Source organism: Ovis canadensis, chromosome 1 (assembly GCF_042477335.2).
Source record: "Ovis canadensis isolate MfBH-ARS-UI-01 breed Bighorn chromosome 1, ARS-UI_OviCan_v2, whole genome shotgun sequence".
Taxonomy (NCBI): domain Eukaryota; kingdom Metazoa; phylum Chordata; class Mammalia; order Artiodactyla; family Bovidae; genus Ovis; species Ovis canadensis.
This window is the reverse complement of record NC_091245.1, coordinates 108,370,621-108,393,804: the sequence shown is the minus strand read 5'-3', so window position 1 is coordinate 108,393,804 and position 23,184 is coordinate 108,370,621. Positions and strand designations below refer to the sequence as shown.

Genomic DNA, 23,184 nt, shown 5'->3' with positions numbered 1-23,184 from the left:
AGCAGAGCTCCTATTTCATTGTCATGGACACAGAAGAGCATTTCCTTAACCTGAGCACAGGACCTATCGTCACTCATGGTTTCTCTGAGACTCAGCCTCACAATGTGGAGATATCTCTAGTTGTCATACAAAACAATGTAGCTGTTTTATGTGTCTTTTCCTACTATGGGAAATAAGCTAACAGCATATTCAGATCCTAATGGCTTTTAAATCTACTTGAATCAGAGATTTCATATTCTTTCTTTAGATTCTATTTCCTTCAACTCTCTTTGATGTGATTTATTTTATCTTAAAGTCTTTAGCTGCAGACTACTCATACTCTTTAGCAGGATTTAGGGGAAAAAGATACACTAAACAGTGTATTTTAGGTCAAGGATTTTTTTTTGGTAGAGCTGAAGAAACAGCTTGGACTTTTTCTTGGACTTTCCTTGGACCTTCTCTTGGACTACAAGATTAAACTAGTCAATCCTAAAGGAAATCAGTCCTGAATATTCATTGGAAGGACTGATGCTGAAGCTGAAACTCCAATACTTTGGCCACCTGATGCGAAGAACTGACTCATTTGAAAAGACCCTGCTGCGGGGAAAGATTAGAGGCAGGAGGAGAAGGGGACGACAGAGGATTAAATGGCTTGATGGCATCACCGACTCTATGGACATGAGTTTGAGCAAGCTCCAGGAGTTGGTGATGGACAGGGAAGCCTAGCACGCTGCAGTCCACAAAGAATCAGACATGACTGAGCAACCAAACTGAACTGAGGAAACAAATTCAAGCCCGAGATTCCAGAAATGACATCTGGAGTCACACCGCAGAATAGGGTTGCTGAAAAAGCTGCTGCCTTTGCTGTGAACAGAAATCCGCAAGATGCTTGCTGTAATCATGCTGTCTCTCTCAGCATCTGTGCCATCAAAATAGATGCCCTCCATCCAGCCTAGACCCAAATATAGCTCTGTCTAAAAGAAAAGTCTATGAGCACAAAAACTGGTGGAATCGTACCCATAATGAGTCTGGAAAATATGATTTGAACTTTTCATCACTGCAGTGCAAAAAGTGTACAAGCTCAGGAATGCCTTGAGTTTTGGATTAACCAGTTCCAACTACCAATTTTGTCCTCAGAGATTTATTTTATACTTTTTTACCTCTCTCTTGGTTTTTCATAATGCAAGTTACCCAGAACCTTCTGTAATTATCTCGCTTTACTGTCTCCTACTCCCCCTACTTCTTTTCCATCCTTCATTAATCCTCCACACTTGCACTCACACCTGCCCTGTTGGTTCAGTTCTTTCCTGGTTTCCATGAAAAAAATTGAGTTGAGTCAAGAATGGGCTTGTTTGCTGACATTACTGTAAGTTTCACTCCAGTATCTTTATCCCTTATTCTAATTAGTTCTGTGAAAGAACCACCCCAACAGATATTCAGCCCTCATCAGCACCCTCCCTGGGTGAAACTGTCCTAACTTGTAGTGACAATGAGCACAGTGAGATCCAAGGGTAAATGTGAGTGAGAACTGAATAAATAGAAACAAAAAGAGTGTAGATATTTCTTCCAAGAAGTCTGCCTGTGATGAGCAAGAAAGAGATATATTAGGAACTGGGGAAAGTCATAAAATTTAGTAAGTTTTTGCTCTCTTTCATGGAAGAGGTTCAGTCATGTTGTCAAAAGAAAAGACAGGTGAGAGGGAGAAGATGAAAACATGATACTAATGGGAATAATTGATAAAACAATGTGTCTGAGGGAGTAAGAGGCAAGAATATAGCAAGGCCTATGGGGCATAAGCATATTAAATATTTCATGTCTAGAAGCATAAAGTTAAATACAAAAATGAATACTTAAAATGACAAGAATCTTTTCAGGGAGATTTTCCTCTGGTGTCTTGAGGCCTGCATCACCTGCTCTTTGCTTCTACAGCCCTGTCCAACTCTTTGTGATCCCATGGACTATACAGCCCATGGTATTCTCCAAGCCAGAATACTGAACTGGGTAGCCTATCTGTTATCCAAGGAATCTTCCCCACCCAGGAATTGAACTAGAGTCCCCTGCATTGCAGGTGGATTTTTTACCAACTGAGCTATCAAGGAAGAGATAGTACAGGAGAAAAAGGAAAACTAAAAAAGAGATTTGAGAGATAGGATCTCAGAAAAATTAGCAGTCAGGAAAACCAAAGGCCTTTTTATGGATAACATAGTGATGAAATTTGTATAGGACTTTTCAACATACACCCTGGGATGGGGGTAAAAGCAAGAAGACAATAGCTGTCCAAGGGAGCACCTTACCTGGGGGAGCAGATAGGCAACCGGACAGGGACAAAATGCCCTTTTAACCCAGCACCCACATTTTTCTCTCTGCATGGCTTTAATATTAATTATATAGGTAGGTTAAAATAAGAGAAGAGAAACAGAGACACCATGCAAACGCTAATTCAAAGAAAGCTAGAATGGTTAAAAATCAGGGAATGTAGACTTCAGAAAAGAGAAGTGATCAACATTAGTCATGCATGTCACATGATGAAGTGGTAAGTTCACCAACAGATAATAACAATCTTAAATGTATGTACATCTAACAAAAGAGCTTCACAGTACAGAAAGGGAAAGCTCACAGAAATGGAAGGGAACACAGACCAATCCACAGTTATAGTCAGGCACTTTAACACTACTATCTCAGTAATGGAACTAGGAGATGGGAAACAAGCAAAACTGGAAAAGACGTAAACACCACCATCGATGACTTTGATCTAACCGGCACTAATAGAACACCCTACCCAACAACAGACTACACTTCTTAAGTGCCTATGGAAAGTTCACTAAGATATGTATTGAATCATAAGGAAGCCTTGACAAAGGAAAATGATTGAAATGATGAATCTTATTCTCTTGTCATAAAGGAATTTGACTGTACACAATAATGAAAACAAAACAGAATAGCCAAAATCTTAGAAATTAAAGAAAGTGAAAGTCACTCAGTCATGCCCGACTCTTTGTGAGAGACTATTTGCAACGCCATGGACTATACAGTCCATGGAATTCTCTAGGCCAGAATACTGGATTGGGGAGCCTTTCCCTTTTCCAAGGGATCTTCCCAACCCTGGGGAGATCTCAGGTATCCCACATCACAGGCGGATTTTTTACCAGCTGAGCCACAAGGGAAGCCCAAGAGTACTGGGATGGGTAGCCTATCCCTTCTCCATTAAATCCCAACGCAGGCAGTAATTGTCTCCTGCATTGCAGGTGGATTCTTTACTAACTGAGCTATCAGAAAAGTTAAAGAAGACCCTTCTAAATAATCAGTGGACCAAAGAGAAAGTCTAAAATGAAATTAGAAAATATTTGCATTTAGTGAAAATGGAAATATAATGTATATTCTGTATATACATTATGCAATGTATAATGTATAATTGAAATATAAATTCAACCTAAAATCATGGGCTTAATTTAAAGCATTACTTAGAGAGATATTTATAGAATTAAAGGTTTATATTAGGAAAGAAAAATACATATGATTAATACTTTAAACTTTAGAAACCAGAAAAACATAAAAAGAAAAGAAAAAAACACAGAGCAAGCAGAAAAATGAAAAGAATAAATACAAGATCAGAAAACAATAAAATTAATAAATTTAAAAACAGGTAAGTACAGTTTTGTGGTGGTGGTGGTTTAGTTGGTAAGTCATGTCTAACTGCTGCAACCCCATGGACTGTAGCCCATCAGGCTTCCTTGTCCATGAGATTTCCCAGGCAAGAATACTGGAGTGGGTTGCCATTTCCTTCTCTGGGGAATCTTCCCAACCCAGGGATTGAACCCACATCTCCTACATTGCAGGCAGATTCTTTATTACTGAGCTATCAGTGGTTTCCATATATATTTTTAAATATAATTTAAGATCATACTTCATTGTGAAAATGGAAAGTTTTTACTTAGTTTGGAAACAAAAAAGATCTCCAATTAAGCCACTTCTATTCTACACTGTGCTGAATTCTCTATCTATCCCTTAAGGTAAAATTAAAAAAAAAAAAAAAGCTACAAAGATTGGAAAGGGGAGGAGGAACCAATCATTTGTTGCAGACAGCATGCTTGTCTATGTAGAAAATTTTCTTGAACTAATAAGGTTAGTAATACTACAAAAGGACAGGTCAATGGAGGAAAAACATACTTTTATATACTAGTGAGATATGAAGAAAAATTTTAAAAGTTTTAATCCAATGTTGAGGGAGTCTGTGTGGTTCTTGAAGAAGTCTATGGAGATGCAGATTCATCTAGCAAATTCTGCATAGTTGACAAGAGGGTACAGCCAGGCACTGGTGGAACAGAGTTCATTAGGCTTTGAGGGTTTATTCTGGCCTCATGTACTCACCTCCAGTCCCTAATCCATCTCTATTATCTTTCAATTAATACATTAAAAATATGAATCATGTTTTTAATTAAAGTCATGGCACTTCTTCCAAAGATTTCAGAGTATTTAATAATATCACCATGTACTTCAGTTAGGCCTTCCCTAAGGGCTCAGCAGTAAAGAATCTGCCTGCTAATGCTGGAGATGCAGGAGATGAGGGTTTGATTCCTGAGTGGGGAAGATCCCCTGGAGAAGGAAATGGCAGCCCACTCCAGTATTCTTGCCTGGAAAATCCCTTGGATAGAGGAGCCTGGCAGGATACAGTCCTTGGGTTTGCAGAGAGTTGGACATGACTGAGTGACTAAACAACAACAAAATAGTTAATGAACCTTATTTCCTGTGAAATTGTTCCTTCGTTTTCACTGTCCGCTAGCACACTGTCACTAAAAGCTCAGCTTCTAGATATATATAGGGGGAGGAGCTCAGTTTAGTATGTTTCCTGCACAATTCAGAGAAAAATTTTATTCTTCAGGCCTCTGGAAGATTACAGTACTTTCAAGTACTTGGAATCCTCCTTTTAACTTGTGATCTGGGTGTGTGGGGTGTGGCCTTAGTAATAATTCACACAAACTAGAGAGTCAAGCTAGAGAGAATGAAAGGACTAAAGAAATAAAAAGACTAAAAGACACACTTTGACTTTTTTTTATTATAAATTTATTTTAATTGGAGGCTAATTACTTTACAATATTGTATTGGTTTTGCCATACATCAACATGAATCCTCCACGGGTATATACGTGTTCTCCATCCTGAACCCCCCTCCCACCTCCCTCCCCGTACCATCCCCTGGGTCATTCCAGTGCACCAGCCCCAAGCATTCTGTATTTGACTTTATTGCATTTAAACATTGAGCAAATACCAGGCTGCTTTGTTTGTGTTGGGGTGGTAACACTGGTGTTGGAGAAAGGAAGAGTTTGTTTTGTAGTAGAAGACCACTTTCAGTATTTGTTCTTAGACCCAGGTAAAACAGCTGATACTACTTTAATCTCTACCAGAAAACAAATAGTATGTACGTTGCCTAACTAAACATGTGATAAATATGCTTCTCCATTATTTGCTTGGGGAGAAGTATCTATCTTCTTTTTCACTAAGTTAAATACAATGCCAAGAGGAAACAGGAATGCTAATATAGACTGTGATGAGAAAGTGTAGAGAATATAAGAGGAGCATCTCCACTGGTCAGAGGTCAGAGAGACATGTGAGGATTGGGGAACCTCTTCTAGACTGCTATTTCCTCTTGCATCTACCTCCATCAGTTTCCTCTGCATCTGAACAGGCTGGCAAGCAGCCTGCAATGGGGTTCTGCTCAGACAGCTGCCACCTCTGCTGGGCCTGCTGGCTCCTGGGATTCACCAGCCTTCTCCTCAGTAAGTGACCTTGGCTCCTGGGAGAGAGGGATATTGGGGGGAGTGTTAGGCAGGGTATCCTTTCCTTGTCTGACATCTTTAGTGAACAGAAGATAAAAACAGCTCTGTTATAATTTAGCAAGGAGCCTGCATTTGCTTTAGAACCTTGGGGTGAATGGAAAAACAAAGTGACCTTGGGCTGTAGCGAGGCTGGGACCCTTAGCTCGAACAGCTTTGGCTGCGTTAAGGGAAACATTTCCAAAGAGGCGAGTTGGCTTCAGCTGCAGTAACAGGGAGGCTAGTAATAGGGAGCTGCCTGGGCAGGAGGGACTGGAGGTGGGGGTTTAGCTCCAAGCAGATCATCACAGAGGAGAGGGCCCCTTAAAGTCTCTCATTTATCTCAAAAGAGCTTATGAATTTTGCATTTCCCTTCTGAAAAAGTTTTAAAAGATTCCCTTCAGGTAAAAAAGTACCCGAGGAGGATGCCCTCTATAGATTCAAAGCACTCTCTTAGGGCAAAACCCTGAAAATAAGGGACATGTTTATCATTCAGGTATGATTGAACAATATGGGAAGTATCTGTACCATGGAATATTATAAAACTTTTAAAAATGCATGTATATCAGTTGGCTCAGAAGAATTTCCAATTTCCATAAGGTCAGATGCATGACTTTCTATCAGCAAGATGCAAAAATCTCTACATATTGAAACTCTGATCTTTTAAAGAAACAATAGCTGTTGCTATTTGTAAATATCCGCATTTCCACATGTTTATAAGAATGTGGAGAAAATGCAGGAGAAATCATAATAATTAGCTAACTGGGGTATTTCATGGGGGAAAAGTTTACTGGGTGGGAGGTTAAGAAAAAGCAGATAGAATAAGTAGATGAGTAAAAATGGAAACTAAAATAAAAAAGAATCACGTAAAGAAGGATGTGTGTATCTATAAATTTATGAAAAATTATATCAGTGCATATATAAATTAAGTAAAAAATAATACAAAAGAAAATTTATGAAGTCTGGCAAAAACTTGGAAATTTTATTATTATACATTTTTGTGTTAATATCCTAGCCACTCAATGAACTTGCAATGAATGAAATTTAATAAATTGCAGAGCATTTGTAAAAGAGGATAACTGGGATTAGCAATGAGCATTGTAGTAAGGACTATATTTCATTTGGCTAGGTTACTTTTGACATGCCAAGGGGGCTTTAATGTCCGTCATGAGTGTATGTTCCTCGGTTTTTGTCTCACCACTTTTATCTACAGTAATATGTTGGCTGTCTTCACTTCTCCAGTGTTGTTTAACTGGAAAAATATGTTTGATATTATAGTTTCCTCCATAGGCCCTGGGACTGGAAATTCACAATTAAAAAATAAAAAAGAGAAAGAGTCAGAAAGTGAGGTAAAGGGCTTCATAAAGAGACAGAGAGAGGGAAAAAATCTTGTTAAATTTTTTCAACTGAGACTAAGGCCATCACACCCAGAGAAGGAAAGCAGCTTTTTCAAGGTCACCCAGGAACTGGGGAGGGGTCGCATTGGTTGCCCCTTTAACCCTAGCCCCCTTGGTACCAAATGAAGTGGACAGTTTTCAGTAGAATTTTGGTGATCTAGAAGAGGCATCAGGAGAAGGAATTTCAACCCTAAATTCCTCTACATATCAGGGGAGGAGGGTGTTTGAAGAAATGATTCTGTGATGGTGCTGAAGTATTTGCCTTATCATTCTTAAAATCTTTAACACTTTCCAGGACATTACCTTGGAAGGAGAAGAGGGAAAGGAAGCCAGCAATTCACACTCCAATTTCTCAGAGAAACAGAAGCTGCTGGTGAGGACAGTTCTTGTCCTGTGGGGACCCTAACCGTAGTAATCATAGCATTTACTCAATGTATCACTGTATCTGCTGGTAGGACCAGGAGGAGAAAGAGTCCCTGCCTTTGCGGGCTCTAGACAGAGAGAGACAACACAAAAATGCAGTTGAGAGGGAACTGTAGGTTTCCTAGTGTGATGATGGGGGAACGATCAGAAATGTGGACAAAATTTTATCTTGATTACTGAGTTCTTAATTTTATATTATTAAAATAAATTTTTGCTTTATCTTGCTTACAAACTTCTCTCATGTCTTCATAATTTTCCTTGAGATTAGATCTTTGGTAGATCACAAAGCTTTGCTGCTGTCCTTCTCTTTCTGAATCTTCTTCCATGTTCCTCACAGCTGGGCTCACCACCCCTTTGGGGTGGATCCTCCCTGTAACCTGAGAGCTTCCTCTCTCCCAGGTTCCCTCCTTTACAGAAACTGGGGAGTCTGGCTGAGCTGCTGTTTAACCCTCGGCTGGCCAGAAGTTCCTGCTCTGCTAATCCCCTCTAATTACTTGCTTCCCCTTTTCCCAGGAGAGGGAAGTTAGAGGATGAGACTCCAGGAGCTGCTCAGATCCTGGTGATGGGACAGCAGTGCTGGGAGGAGAGCCCCTGGGGAAGACAGAGACAGGATGGGGGAGTTGATGGGAGCTCCTGCAGGGGAGAAGCCCTGGGCTGGGAGAGGGGAACCCTGGTGCCAGGTGTGGCTCTGCCCTGTGTGACCCAGGACAGGTTCACCCCCGGGGGAGTTTCCTCCTCTGTGACAAGAGGGACCAGAGAATAGCCCCCAAGACCCCTCCATGCTGTGACACTGTAGGATTTGGTTGGCCCCACCCTGGCAGGCCTCTCCTGTGGTCCTTCATGGCCTGTACTCTGTCTCCTCACCTGGTCCTGTCCTTTTCTGGGTCCTGCTAGGGATTCACAGTTGGTGAGCCTGTTTAGGACACCTTCAAATAGAACCTTGGCCATGCTGTGGTCACTTTTTAGCCCTACAAGCAGGGAAGGATGCTCTTCTTCAAACCTCTCTTTGGAAACCCAGTCTGGCCCTCTGTTTTCTCTGCCTCTGCTCCAAGAAGGGGTCTCAGGACCCAGTGTCCCCACACCTCCTGGTGAAGGACATAACCTCACTTCTCACAGTGTGTGGAAACTTGGTCTGCAAACCACCCTCAGCTGTGCTTTATAAATCACTAACTGATAGCCTCAGCCAGAGGTTTGTAGTTCCTGTCTGTTTAGCAGAAAATACCGGCTTCTTCTCCCTGTCCCCCACAGAATGACCCCCACTTGCCTCTGTACTTGGGGAGTAACTAAAGAATTGTTTGGATCACAGTTGCCCAGTGAAAGTCCCTTAGGAAGGTGTTACATTGAAGCCTGAAATACAGTCCTTCAGGAGGTCCAAATGGCCCTTGTTGAAATAAAAACCTGTGCTTTGAGCCACAGATTTAATATAGCCCTTTGGTGTTCTTCGTTTTCAAAAAAAAATCTGTATTTAAATGTTAGATTAAATCTGAATGTGATGTTGAGTGAAACATTAAGGAATGCATTTATCTTCCCCATTAGTGAAGTGTGATGTCACTCAGTCGTGTCTGACTCTTTGCGACCCCATAGACTGTAGCCTACCAGGCTCCTCTGTCTGTGGGATTTTCCAGGCAACAGTACTGGAGTGGATTGCCATTTCCTTCTCCAGGGGATCTTCCCAACCCAGGGCTCAAACCCAGGTCTCCTGCATTGTAGACAGACGCTTTACCATCTGAGCCACCAGGGAAGTCCTATCTTCCCCATTAATTCATGAAAAAACAAGCAGTAACATTACCACCAATTCAAAGGAGGAGAAAAAGACACCTAAATAGGCCATCAGAAATGCTGAAATGATTTATACTAATCTCCTGAATTCATATGCGTTTATAGTATTTGTGGCTACAGAGATGAAGGACCAGAAGAACACACATCAGTAACAGTGCTTATCTTTGGAGACAACACATTTCGAAATGACATATTTTACTTGAAATGACTCCATAAATCACATCATTGTTTTCCATAAACACATAATACCTTTATAATTTTAAAAAACTGACTAAAGAAATTAAAAAGAAGGCAACAATCCACAATAAGTAGTCCAGAAGTAGAATCACATGTAGAACAGTGTACAGACATTAAATGAGTCACTTCTTTGTGTACAGACCTAGAGTAGGCTCCTTGTGTATTAATAGAATAGGCAAGAGTAGAACAGCCCATGGGAAACATGCTCACATATGTGAAGATACAGGTATCTGTATGTATGTGCTTGTAAAACCATAATTATCTCTGGATGGATGCTCAGGAAACTGGTGATAGTGCCTGCCCGTGGGAAGGGAAATGGACAGTGGGAGTCAGAGACAGGCAGAGATTCCATTTTCAGTTTCCATTTCCTTTTTATTTAACCATATGAAAGCATAATCCACTTAAATTTTTAAAATTAGAAAGCCACACAGTGTAATTAAAATGTTATCTCCTCTTCCTTGAATGGGGATAAGAATCTCAAACTGCTGCCTTTGATGGGATGTCCTGAGAATTATGAGACATTCAGTGTTTGATGGAGCTGCTGAAATGACCAAAATCATGTTCAGGGGCTGGGCTACCTCTTCCCCTGGTGGTGAAAGCGTCAGCTGAAATCCAGCTGACTGTGGAAATTCTATAGTTACTAGGTCCTAATAACAGTAATACAGTAATGGGAACTGAACATGTATTGCTGAGTCCTTTTATGTATCTTCATACTTAATCCTCACTGGAGCCCCATGAATGTTTGCAATTATTGTCCTATTGTTCTTATGCAGGAACTCAAGGATTAGACAGTGTAGGAACTTGCTAAGTATTGCATCGGCAGGAAAGGGCGGTTTTAGGACACAGTGCAGGTATGTTTCACTCCAGAGCTTACACCTCAGGGGGTTAGCAGGCTTCAAAGGTTCAAAGTGTTGACAGGTTGGTGCTGCGAGCTGTGTGCTATGCTGGGATTTGTGACCTCCAGAGTAGAAGAATTCGATCTGAAGCCAGAGATGAGGCTTGACCACTTGGAGCTTCTGTATAGCAAAGTTTTATTAAAGTATAATAGAGATAGGGAAATCTTCTGACATAGACATCTGAAGGGGACAGAAAGAGTGCTTGTTTGCTAATTTTTAGCAAAGTGTTTTATGTCTGTTAGAGAGCTACCAATCCGATAAGACAGAAACCTCAAGGCTGAGGGAGTTTCACCAGGCTCCTTTTCCACAATATGCATTTTTGAGACAGGATGGCACAAGGTGCATCACCCCTTCAGCCATAAAACAATTGACATGAATATTGGTTTGTTGAGTCCAACGTTTGAGAAAAGAAAAAAAGTTAGACTCAGGCAGAACCATTTTGAAGAAAGGCAGATTGCAAAGCAAATACATAATTTCATTAACATTGTTTAAGAAAAACATTTCCATCAGAAAAACACTTTAGCTCAAGGCAGAACCAGGTGTCATCAGCACAGAATTAAAAGAAGCCTCTTTTAATTTTGTGTAGAGAAAGAAAAAAAAAAAGTCTGCCGCTTGCAGTTTATTTCCTCTTGCTGCTTGGAGACCTCTGGCCTTAATATCTATTGCCTTCTCAGTGTGGACCCTGGGTTCCACATTTCTTAGGGTCCTGTATAACTTCCTGCGGTTGTCATACCAAAATACCAGACTTTGGGTGACCTAGAAACAACAGAACTTTACTGTTTCACAATTATGTTAACTAGGAGTCAGAAATCAAGGGTTTGTCAGAGTCAGGCTCCCTCTGAAAACTGTAACGGTGTATTAGCTTGGGCTGGATCATGGAAAAAGCAAGAGAGATCCAGAAAAAAATATCTATTTCTGCTTTACTGACTATGCCAAAGCCTTTGACTGTGTGGATCACAAGAAACTGTGGAAAACTGAAAGAGATGGGAATAACAGACCACTTGACCTGCCTCTTGAGAAACCTATATACAGGTCAGGAAGCAACAGTTAGAACTGGACATGGAACAACAGACTGGTTCTAAATAGGAAAAGAAGTGCGTCAAGGCTGTATATTGTCACCCTGCTTATTTAACTTATATGCAGAGTACATCATGACAAACGCTGGGCTGGAAGAAGCACAAGCTGGAATCAAGATTGCCAGGAGAAATAACAATAACCTCAGATATGCAGACGACACCACCCTTGTAGCAGAAAGTGAAGAGGAACTAAAAAGCCTCTTGATGAAAGTGTAAGAGGAGAGTGAAAAAGTTTGCTTAAAGCTCAAAGTTCAGAAAACGAAGATCATGGCATCCGGTCCCATCACTTCATGGGAAATAGATGAGTAAACAGTGGAAACAGTGGCTGACTTTATCTTTTTGGGCTCCAAAACCACTGCAGATGGTGACTGTAGCCATGAAATTAAAAGATACTTACTCCTTGGAAGAAAAGTTATGACCAACTGCTGGGGTCCAGCCCTGGTGGATCCAAGGAATTCGAAGGGTGGACAGAGTCGGCTAGGAAAAAACTTATTTATTTATTAATATAAGATTAGATTAGGAAGAAATAGTGTAATAAGAAAATTAAGTGAAGAAAGAGGGCTGAATAACTTGGATTACATGGAAGACCAATAAAATTCCAGACAAGGAATTTGTACCATCTACACCATCTACATTGGGCCACCGGCACTCGCTTGAATATCTAAGGGTGCCTCGCCTTAGGCTCCCTTTCGCTCGGGTCTTAACAGCCAGGGCAAGTAAGTAGACTTGGCGAGCCTCCGCGCCCCAGATGGGAATTCAGCCTGAAATTAAAGTAAAGAGGAGAGGGAGGGAAAGGGAGAAAAGGAGAGAGAGAGAGAGAGAGACACGGGGGAAACCAGTCCAGCCACTGGCTCCGTCCTCGATTGTTCAGAAGGCCTTTTTTCTGATAAGGGTTTGTCAACCAAAAGACTTATTTGTGTTGATCTTCCCAAAGTCTGGTGCCATTCTCAGAAAGCACTAAATAAAGTTACATTCTTACATAGCAAAGATACAGCAGTTTATAACAAGTGAAAGGAGTACAGTGATTTATAACAAAAGAAAAGTAATTAACTCAAAAGTCTAGTGTTGCTAACATCAAAACTACTATATATCTTTTTCCATATCCCATTTACATTGATTAACATCCTCCCAGGTGCCTAAAAGATAAAGAATATGGAGGCCTGGCAGCAGTCATTGAGTCAACAGTGAAAACCCTCTACCAATATAATTTTTAACACTTTAGAAAAGGCTCTGTGTCTTTAAGATGCTTTTAAGCTTTGTGCCTCTCACAGTTGGGGGGGGCTGTAAGCAATTCACAAGCTGTAAGAGGTCGGGGGAACCTGTTAGGCAAGCTAGAGAGTTATCAGAGGGGTTTAACTGAAACATCCCTTTCAAATGCAGAAGGCTAAAGCCCTGATTTGACTTTTTCCAGAGACTATTAGAAGAGTGGAAAAACAGGCAGATTATTATTTTTGGGGGGTGGATGCTCAGGAAATTCCAGGGGAAAAACCTGAGGTCTGATTAGCCTTTCCATCAGAGCTCTGCCACATGACCTTGTCACAGGTGGAATTCCTCATGCTGGCTCCCGGCAGTCTACCTTTGATGAGCAAGAAAGAGATGTGTTAGGAACTGGAGGGAAGTCATAAGATTTCATAAGTTTATGCTTTCTTTCATGGAAGAGGTTCAGCTATATTTTTAGAATAAGAGAAAAGAGCAGAGAAGGACAAATTGAAGACATAATACTAGGTGGGAATAACTGATGAAACAGTGTCTGAGGGGGTAAGACACTCATACACACAATACATCATGTGACATTCTGGGCTGGATGAAGCACAGGCTGGAATCAAGATTGCCAAGAGAAATATAAAAAACCTCAGATACGCAGATGACACCATCCTTATGGCAAAAAGCGAAGAAGAAATAAAGAGCCTCTTAATGAAAGTGAAAGAGGAGAGTGAAAAAGTTGCTTTAAAACTCAACATTCAAAAAACTAATATCATGGCATCTGGTCCCATCACTTCATGCCAAACAGATGGGAAAACATTGGAAACAGTTACAGACTTTATTTTCTTTGGCTCCAAAATCACTGCAGCTGGTGACTGCAGCCATGAAACTGAAAGATGCTTGCTCCTTGGGGAAAAAGAAAAAAAAAAAAAAAACTATGACCAACCAAGACAGCATATTAAAAAGCAGAGACATTACTTTGCCAACAAAGGTCTGTCTAGTCAAACCTATGGTTTTTCCAGTAGTCATGTATGGATGTGAGAGTTGGACTACAAAGAAAGTTGAGCATGGAAGAATTGATGCTTTTGAACTGTGGCACTGGAGAAGACTCTTGAGAGTCCCTTGGACTACAAGGAGATCCAACCAGTGCATCCTAAAGAAAGTCAATTCTGAATATTCATTAAAAGAACTGATGCTGAAGCGGAAACTCCAATATTTTGGCCACCTGATGTGAAGAACTGACTCATTTGAAAAGACTCTGATGCTGGGAAAGATCGAAAGTGGCAGGAGAAGGGGATGACAGAGGATGAGATGATTGGATGGCATCACCAACTCAATGGACATGAGTTTAAGCAAGCTCTGGGAGTAGGTGATGGACAGGGAAGCCTGGGGTGCTGCAGTCCATGGGTAGCAAAGAGTTGGACACAACTGAGCAACTGAACTGAACTGAATTGAGGGGGCAAGAGGCAAGAATAGAGTAAGGTTTGTGGGGCTTAATCATATTCAATATTTTATGTCTAGAAGCATAAAGTTAAGTAAGAATATTAATACTTAAAATGACAAGAGCCTTCTCAGGGAGGTGTCCTGAGGCCTGCCTCCCCTGCCTTTTGCCTTTACAAGTAATGATTAGTTGTACTATATCAACTAATAGATAGATAGATAGATTGGTAGATACATTGTCTATATTTATCAATCTTTCTCTTTTTTTACTGCTGACCCTTTGTCTCCTTATTTATAAAATTTTATTAAAATGTTTGAAAGAGAATTAAAAAATTGATGAATGACATTAATGTCACTTGTAATTATTCTCATCCTTCTAACCACAGCAAGGACTGAAATGATGAGGAGACCCTCTAATTCTGACACTTGCAGGCCTTCTCAATCTCTCTTCTCCAACACTTGGTCCAGTTCTGGAACTTTAGACCAAGGGAACCATTATCATCGCCACACTCTTATTGCAGCTCCGGGAGCAGGGGATTGCTGTAGGTAGACCTCTGAGAGTCATGTTCAGATGCAAGGTCACTGTGACAGCAAGAAAAACATGCTATTCACTGAGACAGTACAGGAGAAAAAGAAAAACTAAAAAAGGGGTTTTAGAAAGAGGATCTCAGAAAAATCAGCAGTCAGACAAACCAAAGGGCCTTCCATGGGTAACACAGAGATGCAAGTATTATGGGACTTTTCAGCATGCACCCTGGGATGTGGTAAAAGCAAGAAGATGACAGAAGATGTACAAGGGGGCTCTTCAACTAGGGGTGCAGATAAGCCACCAGACATGGGAAGAAAAGATCCTTTTAGTTTAGTATCTACATTTCTCCATCTGGCATGGTTTCAGTGTTAATTATATAGGTAGGTTAAAATAAGAGAAAAGAAGCAGATACACCAGGCAAGCAGTAATTCAAAGAAAGCTAGAATAGATAAAAGTCAAGAATGTACACTTCGGAGCACAGAAATTAGCAAGGTCAAAGATGTATGTCATGTAATGATGATGCGGTAAATTCACCAGCAAGTAATAACATTCCTAAGTGCGTATGGACCAAAGAAAAGAGCTTCAAAGAACAGAAGGGGAAACCCACAGAACTGGAAGGGAAAACAGACAAATCCACAATTAGAGTCAGGCACTTTAACATCCTCTCCCAGTAATGGTTCCAGTAGAAGGAAAACAATCAAAATTGGAAAAGATTTAAACACCACCATCAATGACCTTGACCGACTGATATTAATAGAACACCCCACCCAACAGCACACTATACTTTCTTCTAAAGTGCACATGGAAGGTTCGTCAAGACATGTATTGGATCATAAGCAAAACTTGACAAAGAAAAAGATTGAAATGATAAAGTATATCCTCTAGTCAAAAAAGAATTTGACCATAAACAATATTAAAATAAAACAGAATAGCCAAAAACAGAAATCAAAGAAGACACTTCTAAATAATCAGTGGAACAAAGAGTAAGTCTCAAATGTAATTAGAAAATATTTTGGTTTAGTGAAAATTAAAATGAGATGGTTGCATGGCATCACCGACTTGATGGATATGAGTTTGAGCAAGCTCCAGGAGTTGGTGATGGACAGGGAAGCCTGACGTGCTACAATCCTTGGGGTCACAAAGAGTCGGACATGACTGAGCAACTGAACTGAGCTGAACCGAAAATATAATGTATCAAAATTTGTGGGCTGAATTTACAGCAGTACTTAGAGGGGAATTTGTAGAGTTAAAGACTTATATTAGGGGAAAAATATATGTTCTTAATAATTTAGCTCTAAACTTTAGTAACTAGAAAAAGAAAAGAAAAGTTAAAACACTGAGGAAGCAGAAAGAAGAAAAGGATAAATATGACCAAACTAGATAGCATATTCAAAAGCAGAGACATTACCTTGCCAACTAAGGTCCGTCTAGTCAAGGCTATGGTTTTTCCTGTGGTCATGTATGGATGTGAGAGTTGGACTGTGAAGAAGGCTGAGCGCTGAAGAATTGATGCTTTTGAACTGTGGTATTGGAGAAGACTCTTGAGAGTCCCTTGGATTGCCAGGAGATCCAACCAGTCCATTCTGAAGGAGATCAGCCCTGGGATTTCTTTGGAAGGAATGATGCTAAAGCTGAAGCTCCAGTACTTTGGCCGCCTCATGTGAAGAGTTGACTCATTGGAAAAGACTCTGATGCTGGGAGAAATTGGGGGCAGGAGGAGAAGGGGACGACCGAGGATGAGATGGCTGGATGGCATCACTGATTCGATGGAAGTGAATCTGAGTGAACTCTGGGAGTTGGTGATGGACAGGGAGGCCTGGCATGCTGTGATTCATGGGGTCACAAAGAGTCGGACATGACTGAGAGACTGAACTGAACTGATAAGAGCAGAAACCAATAAAACTAATAAACCATAAGTGCCATCTTTCTAGATTCCATACATATGCATTAACATACAATATTTGCATTTCTCTTTCTGACTTACTTCACTCTATATAATAGGCTCTAGGTTAATCTACCTCATTAGAACTGATTCAAATATGATTCCTTTTATAGCTAAGAAATATTCCACTGTATATATGTACCTCAACTTCCTTATCCATTCATCTGCTGATGGGCATCTAGGTTGCTTCCATGTAAACAGTGCTGCAATGAACAACATGCAATTACCCTCCAATTAAAATAAATAAATAAAGTAGTTTTTAAAACTATTAATCTTAAAACAGATACATGTATTTTTGTGAAGGTGGTAATTTAGTCACTAAGTCATGTCCGACTCTTGTGACCCCATGCACTATAGACCACCAGGCTCCTATGTCCATGAGATTTTCCAGGCAAGAATACTGGAGTGGGTTGCCATTTCCTTCTCCAGGGAAATGGAGATGTTCTTTCTGAACACAGGAATGGAAGCCGCATCTCCTGGATTAAAGAGGATTCTTTACTGGCGAGCCACCAGGGATTCCCATGTATATTTTTAAATATAGTTAAACATCATACTTCATTGTGAAAAATGGCAAGTTTTCACTTAGTTTGGAAGCAAAAAGATCTCCATTAAGCCACTTGTATCCTACATTGTACTGAATTTTCTATTTATCCTTTACGGCAAATAAGAAGTCTACAAAGATTAGAAAGGGGAAGGGGAACCAATCATTATTTGTAGGCAAAATGCTTATCTATATGGCTTCCCTGATAGCTCAGCTGGTAAAGAATCCGCCTGCAATGTGGGACACCTGTGTTCGGTCCCTTGGTTGGGAAGATCCCCTTGAGAAGGGAACGGCTACCCGCCGCAGTATCCTGGCCTGGAGAATTTCACGGACTGTATAGTCCATGGGGTCTCAAAGAGGTGGACATGACTGAGTGACTTTCACTTTCATTGTTTATCTATGTAGAAAACCTTCTTGAACTATTAAGTTTAGTAAGATTACAAAAAGAAAGGTCAATGGAGGAAAAACATACTTTTATATACTAGTGAGAGATATGAACTATCATTTTAAAAGTTTTAATACCAGGTTGTAGGGGTTTGAGTGGTTCTTGAAGATGTCTGTGGAGATGGAGATTCATCTAGCAAGTTCTGCATAGTGGATGAGGATTCAGCAGAGCCCTAGTGGAATAGAGCCCACTAGGCTTTGAGGGTTTATCCTCATCTTATGTACTCACTTCTAATTCCTGATCCATCCCATTACCATTCAGTCTGTATTAAAAATATGAATCGTGTTTTTAAAATTAAAGTCGTGGCACTTCATCCAAGGATTTCAGAGTATTTAATAATATCACTATATACTTTAGTTAATGCAGCTTGTTTCCTGTGGAATGGTTCCTTCTTACTTGCTGTCAACTAGCTCTTGCCTGGAAAATCCCAAGGACAGAGGAGCCTGGTGGGCTGCAGTCCATGGGGTCGCTGAGAGTCAGACATGACTGAGCAACTTCACTCTCACTTTTCACTTTCATGCATTGGAGAAGGAAATGGCAACCCACTCCAGTGTTTTTGCCTGGAGAATCCCAGGGATGGGGGAGCCTGATGGGCTGCCATCTATGGGGTCGCACAGAGTCGGACACGACTGAAGCGACTTAGCAGCAGCAGCAGCAGAAGCAGCAAGCTGTCACTAGAAGCTGAGGTTATAGAAATCTATAGAGGAAGGAGCTCAGTTTAGTAGGTTCCCCGACCAATTCAGAGAAAAACTCTGCTCCTCATACATCTGGAAGATTACAACATTTTTAAGTACTTAGAATCCTCTTTTTAACTTACAATCTGGGTGTGTGGGGGATGGCCTTAGTAATAATTCACACTGCTGTGTGGATCGGATCTGATGTTTACACGTGTACTTATGTATGTATTTGTGTATGTGTGTTGTTTGTAGAAGCTGTGGATTAGACATGAAATATTTCCTTGCTTCCCTCTGGTCTTTGGGAATCTAATGTAGGTAGAGATTGCTAGCTAAGTTAGAGAGAAGGAAGGGAAGAGACAGAAGCGACACAGTTTTCTCTATTTGCATTTTAAAATTGAGTAAAATAGAAGGCTGCTTTGTTTTTATTGGGGAAGTATTTGTGGTGTTGGAAAAGGAAAGGAGAATTTGTTGTACAGTAGCAGATAATTTTTCAATATTTTTTCTTATACCTAGGTAAACCAGCTGATACTGCTTAATTTTCACCATAAAACAAACAGTACATACGTTGCCTAATGAAACATGCAATAAATATGCTTTTTCATTTATTTTCCATAGGAGAAGAATCTATTCACTTTTTCACTAAGTTAAATATAATACCAAAAAGATAGTATACTCATTTTCACTATATTGATTCTTCCGATCCATGAACATGGTATATTTCTCCATCTATTAGTGTCCCCTTTGATTTCTTTCACCAGTGTTTTATAGTTTTATAGTTTTATATATATAGGTCTTTAGTTTCTTTAGGTAGATAAATTCTTAAGTATGTTACTATTTTCGTTGCAATGGTGAATGGAATGTTTCCTTAATTTCTCTATTTTCTCATTATTAGTGTATAGGAATGCAAGGGATTTCTGTGTGTTGATTTTATATCCTGAAACTTTACTATATTCATTGATTAGCTCTAGTCCAAAGAAGACATACAGATGGCTAACAAACACATGAAAAGATGCTCAGCATCACTCATTATAGAGAAATACAAATCAAAACCACAATGAGGTACCATTTCACGCCAGTCAGAATGGCAGCGATCCAAAAGTCTACAAGCAATAAATGCTGGAGAGGGTGTGGAGAAAAGGGAACTCTCTTACACTCTTGGTGGGAATGCAAACTAGTACAGCCACTATGGAGAACAGTGTGGAGATTCCTTAAAAAACTGGAAATAGAACTGCCTTATGACCCAGCAATCGCACTGCTGGGCATACACACGGAGGAAATCAGAATTGAAAGAGACACTTGTACCCCAATGTTCATCGCAGCACTGTTTATAATAGCCAGGACATGGAAGCAACCTAGATGTCCATCAGCAGATGAATGGATAAGAAAGTGGTGGTACATATACACAATGGAGTATTACTCAGCCATTGAATACATTTGAATCAGTTCTAATGAGGTGGATGAAACTGGAACCTATTATACAAAGTGAAGTAAGCCAGAAAGAAAAACACCAATACAGTATACTAATGCATATATATGGAATTTAGAAAGATGGTAATGATAACCCTGTATGCGAGATAGCAAAAGAGACACAGATGTATACAACAGTCTTTTGGACTCTGTGGGAGAGGGAGAGGGTGGGATGATTTGGGAGAATGGCATTGAAACATGTATAATATCATATATGAAACAAGTCGCCAGCCCAGGTTCAATGCATGATACTGGATGCTTGGGGCTGGTGCACTGGGACGACCCAGAGGGATGGTACAGGGAGGGAGGAGGGAGGGGGTTCAGGATGGGGAACATGTGTATACCTTTGGTGGATACATGTTGATGTATGGCAAAACCAATACAATATTGTAAAGTAATTAACCTCCAATTAAAATAAATAAATATAATACCAAAAAGGAAACTGGAATGCTAATATATGTTGTAAGGAAAAGTTGTGTAGGACATAAGGGGAGCATCTCCACTGGTCAAGAGTCAGAGAGAGAGGTGAGGATAGGGGAGCCTATTCCAGATGACTATTTCCTCTTCTCTTGCAGCCACCTCTATCAATGCTTCCTCTGCAGCAGAACACACTGGCAGCTTGTGATGAGGCCCTGCTCAGAATGCCCCCACCTCTGCTGGGCCTCCTGGCTCCTAGGATTCACCTCAGTGAGTAACACGGGCACCTGGGAGGGAGAGAGATTGTGGAGAAAGCTTGAGACAGGGCCTCCTTTCATTGTTTGATATCTTTAGTGAACAAAACATACAAAGAACTCTGTTCTAATTTAGCAAATGCTGTGCATTGGTTTAGAGTCCTAGTGTGAATGGAAAAACAAAATGGCTGTTGGCTGTGGTGAGCCTGGGACCCTTAGCTACAACATCTTTGGCTGCACTAAAGGAAGTATTTCCAAGGAGGTGAGGCTGCTTCTGCTGCAGTAACAGGGAGGCCAGGAGGGCCTGGAGGTAGTGGGGAAGCTCAGCTCCTTGCAGATCATCACAAAGGAGAAGGTACCTTAAAGTCTTCAATTTATCTCAAAAGGACTTATGAAGTTTGTATTTCACTTCAGTGTCAGTTTTCTTCTGTAATGCTTTAAAAATGTTGCTGCTGCTGCTGCTAAGTCACTTCAGTCGTGTCCAACTCTGTGCGACCCTATAGACGGCAGCCCACCAGGATCCCCCATCCCTGGGATTCTCTAGGCAAGAGTACTGGAGTGGGTTGCCATGTCCTTCTCCAATGCATGAAAGTGAAAAGTGAAAGTGAAGTCACTCAGTCATGTCCGACTCTTAGCGACCCCATGGACTGCAGCCTACCAGGCTCCTCCATCCATGAGATTTTCCAGGCAAGAGTACTGGAGTGGGGTGCCATTGCCTTCTCCAACTAATTCACTAGTTTAGTATGGAATAAAATAACAGAGGCTTTGAATAAGTTAAACTGGCTAATCAGTTTAAGTTGAATAAGTTAAACTGGTAACAACTGGTCAGTTTTCTTCAGTGATTACTATTCTTCTACACAGGCAGAATAATTAATTCACGGATAGTCTTTCTGGTCTATCTTCAACTATCCTTACACTACATAATCATTTAGGGACATCTTTTTACAGATATATGAAGAGAACACAGGTAGCTTTACGTAAGTTGAGTTTGTTAAATCTATTTGTTATGACAGGGGATTTCTGACACAAAAATTGCTCACTGCACACTGAACCCCAGAGAAGTGATTAAACAAGACAGCTGATGTTAAGAGGTATATGGGAGTGGGGTAGGGCGAGAATTCATGGATAAATTAAAAACTGGCAAGTATCTGCTGAAGCAGAGCCACTTTTGGGGGGCATAAGAAAAACTGATAAGTCACCATTTTGGTCTCTTTAGAGAAATCTATTTATTGTTAAGAACTTAAGACCATTTACTACCATTCATGCTGCAAAATGCAGTAGTCACACTATTTCCAAAAGGACCCTAAAAACTGTAGTGCAAAAGAAATCTAAGAAAATAAATAATTACAAAACCATCAACATTTTTCAAAGAAATGTGCTCAAAACAGTGACTTTTACAAAAACTGTGAATTTGTTTCAAATGAAAAAAGAATTCTGTCTATGAAAGATCAAAGACTCATTTCACAGGTAACTTATACTGCATTAATGACTTGATTAACAGTGTACAAATAAGGGTTGTAGACTTTTTTAATTAGGTCTGAGCAATCAATATAAATACTGATGGGGGAGTGTTCTGTATCCCAAACTCCAATATTTCAGCTTTGTGTCCTGTCCTGTTATTATAATTTTTAAAAATCTTAACAACGCAGTGATTCAAGTTTTCGTAACTTCAATGATGTGTTAGAGGACAATGGATTTTGGTTTGAAAAATTTGTTGTATCTGAAGGCCAGAACAGTACTCGACCATGATGATTAAATACATAAAATGATGGGTGATTCCTTAGTGTGTCAAATGTCTTAACACCGTTCTGTTTTACTACTTTCTTTCTTGGCCCCTCGCCTGTGATTCCTGGTAGACTCTTGGTAAGAACATAAATGGGTGGTGATAGTGGAGTATCCTTTTCTTCTTCCCAGCGAGATACATGTAGTTTATTTTTTAGTTCTGAAGTGGCATCCATGTCTTTAAACTCCCCTGCAATATGAACTATACCATCTGCAAAGGCCAGAAGTGTCTGAAGAACTATACCTATTGGCAGTGATTCATCTTCGTTTTCTGTTATCTCATATAAGAATGATGCTGTGCAGTGGAAAAAGCCTCGTAGGCTAGGGCAAAGAGGCCGGTGCCCACCAGCCCCTTCCATAGCGACGGTGCCATGACTCCGAAAGAGCAGCCCAACAAAAGAAGCAGAGGGGCAGCAGAGCCATTCCTTCCTCCACCGGTGGGTGTCGGCCCAGCGCAAAAAGATGACGTCACTGAAGCCCTGGGCACAAAGCGTCTCAGGGGTGGCAAAACAGAATAGCCGTGAGAAAGCGGAAACAGGAATGCTGGGAAGAAGGGGGAAATGACAAGGAAAAAGGTCCAGGAATTAAAAATGTTATCTTCATGTAAAAACAAAAGCCTCCAGGATGATGCCCTCTATAGATTCAAAGTACCCTTTTAAGTCAAAACCCTGAAAACAAAGGACATGTCCATCATTCAGAAATCATTGAGCAGTATGGGAGATATCTGTACAATGGAATATTATAAAATCTTTTAAAATGCATGTATATGAGTTGGCTGGGAGGAATTTTCAGTTTCCATGAGGTCAGATGCATGGCTTTACCTCAGCATGATGTGAAAGGTGGTATATAATGCAAGCCTGTCTTTTAAAGGTAACAGCAGACTTTGATATT

General features: G+C 40.5%; 1 pseudogene; it reads right to left on the bottom strand.

Annotated features, from left to right (window-relative positions):
* Positions 1–22,148: 22,148 nt before the first annotated feature.
* LOC138416091 (ER membrane protein complex subunit 5-like) lies at positions 22,149–22,666 on the bottom strand (annotated as a pseudogene).
* Between the last annotated feature and the right edge of the window lie 518 nt (positions 22,667–23,184).